Below are 2,960 nucleotides of genomic sequence, written 5' to 3' on the forward strand. Positions count from 1 at the left end.
GTCTCGATCTCCTGACCTCGTGATCCACCCATCTCGGCCTCCCAAAGTGCTGGGATTACAGGCTTGAGCCACCGCGCCCGGCCTAGATTTGTTCGTATCTTTCGCTCATATTGCTATTAGGGTATTTGTCTTTTTCTCATTGGTTCTGGTTCTTTATACATTCTCGACTTGATATCAACCATTATTTGGTTATTTATATTGCAATTATCTTCCTCTAGATTATTGTTCCTCTTTTCATTTTCTTTAAAGTGGTTTTCTGATGAACAAATTTTGTAGTTTCAATGAAGTTAAATTTAACAATTTTACTTTTTTGTTTGTTTGTTTTAAGAGACAGGATCTTGTTCTGTCACCCAGGCTAGAGTGCAGTGGTATCATTATAGCTCACTGCAGCCGCAAACTCCTGACCTCAAGTGATCCTTCCACTCAGCCTCCCCAGTAGTTACGACTACAGGCATGTGCCACCATGCCTGGCTAATTTAAAATTTTTTTTTGTAGAGATGAGATCTCGCTGTGTCACCCAAGCTGATCTTGAACTCCTGACCTCAAGTGACCCTCTCGCTTTGACCTCCCAAAGTGTTGATATTACAGTCATGAGCCACCACACCTGGCCAACATTTTATAGTTAGTGCGTTTCCTTGTCTCGTTTGAGAAAACTTTTTCTGCTTATAGGTTAGAAAGATATTCATCTGTATTTTTTTTCCATAGAATTTGAAGTTTTGCACTTGACATTTAATTCCTTTTAGTGTATTGTGTGAGGGAAGGATTCATTTTTGTTTTTGTTTTCCAATTTTCCTGTTTGTTTTTGTTGAATAGTCTTTCTTTTGCCCATGGAAGTAGTCTCACATACTACTTCTGGTAGAGCAAAGCCCTCTTTTTAAAATTTCTTCTTCTGATGTGCCTTGACTATGCCTAGCTCTTTGCCCTTCTATATGCAATATATAATAACTTGGAGATTTTCATAACAACATGACTGAGTTTGTTTTTGTTTTTGTTTTTGTTTTTTTGAGATAGAGTCTTGCTCTGTCATCCAGGCTAGAGTGCAGTAGCGTGATCTCAGCTTACCGCAACCTCCGCCTCCGAGGCTCAAGCGATTCTCCTGCCTCAGCCTCCCGAATAGCTGGGACTACAGGCACGCACCACCATGCCTGGCTAATTTTTGTATTTTTAATAGAGATGGGGTTTCACCACGTTGGTCAGGCTGTTCTTGAACTCCTGACCTTGTGATCCACCTCAGCCTCCCAAAGTGCTGGGATTACAGGTGTAAGCCACCATTCCTGGTCCCTGACTGAGATTTTTATTGAGGTTGCACTAAATCTATTGCTCAATTTGAGAGAAGAGATAACTTTGTGATATTGTTTTTCTATGCATGAACATGGTATATTTCTTCATTTACTTAGGTCATCTTTAAGATTTTTAGTAAAGTTTTCCAATTTGCAGATGTAGGACTTTTATATCTTCTGTTAAATTTATTCTTGGGTATTTTTTTTTTCTCTGTAAAGGCATGTTCTAAAATATATGTTTCCTAGCTGTTTGTTACTGGTTTGCAGAATTACAATTGATTTTTGTATATTGATCATGAGATCCAGCCGTGTTGCTAAACTTTCTTATTATTTTGGGGGGATTTCCTGTAACTTCTTTAGAGCTTTCTCTGTGGCCATACTATTTCTTTTTTCTTCTTCTTTTTTTTTTTTTTTTTTTTGAGACGGAGTCTCTCTCTGTTGCCCAGGCTGGAGTGCAGGGGCGCAATCTTGGCTCACTGCAAGCTCTGCCTCCCGGGTTCATGCCATACTCCTGCCTCAGTCTCCCGAGTAGCTGGGACTACAAGCGTCTGCAACCATGCCTGGCTAATTTTTTGAATTTTTAGTAGAGATGGGGTTTCACCATGTTAGCCAGGATGGTCTCAATCTCCTGACCTCATGATCTGCCCGCCTTGGCCTCCCAAAGTGCTGGGATTACAGGCATAAGCCACTGTGCCTGACCCATATTATGTAAAAAAATGAGAGTTTTATTTCCTTGTTTCTAATCATTATGCTTCCAGTTTATTTTCCTTATCTTATTCCACTGGTCGTGACCTCAAGTGCTGGTTTTTTGTCTTTTGGGGGATGGGTTCTTTCACCCTTTTTGGACCCCACCTCTGATGGGGTCTCACTCCATCACTCAGGTTGCAGTACAGTGGTGTGATCATAGCTCACTGCAGCATTGAACTTCTGGGTTGAAGTGATGCTTCTGCCTCAGCCTACCAAGTAGCTAGGACTGCAGATGTGCACACTACGAAGTCTAGCTAATGAAAACAAAAATTTTTTTTTGTAGAAACAGGGCCTAGTTATATTGCCCAGGCTGCTCTTGAACTCTTGGCCTCAAATGATCCTCCTGCGTTGGCCTCCTAAAGCACTGAGATTAGAGGAGTGAGCTGCCATGCTCAGTTCAGTTTTCCCCTATTTATTACACTTTTTTTCTTGTACTTGTTTGCATTTCTATAATTTATTTATTTTAGTGGCTTATCTATACATTTTAATAAGTATATTTAATAATGAATGATGTTTTTTCCTCCCTTCGGGTCAGTAAAATAATTTTAGATCACTTTAATTCTGATCTTCCTCCTTCTGGCTTACTGTTCCTCCTTCTGACTTACTAATAAAAACTTACTTCCTTCTTCTGACTTATTGATGATAACTCCTATATTGTCATTTTAGTAACCATTCTAATAACCTTTTTCCATTCATGTTTTTCTCCTCTCAACTTACTCATTTCAGTTTTTTTTTTATTAACCCCTAAAAATTGGACTCCTTTATTATTTTGTTAAGACTATGCTTGTTTGGACTTGCCTTTATGTTACCATTCTTTTTGTTCATTTTCCTTTTTTTGCATTTCCCTTTTTTGGGGGATCATTTACCTACATCTTTAAATCCTTTATAAGTTCTTTTAGAGAAGTTCTCTTTGTAAACTTCCCCTGGGTTTCT

The sequence above is a fragment of the Colobus angolensis genome, unplaced genomic scaffold (genome assembly GCF_000951035.1).
Source record: "Colobus angolensis palliatus isolate OR3802 unplaced genomic scaffold, Cang.pa_1.0 Scaffold50, whole genome shotgun sequence".
Classification (NCBI taxonomy): domain Eukaryota; kingdom Metazoa; phylum Chordata; class Mammalia; order Primates; family Cercopithecidae; genus Colobus; species Colobus angolensis.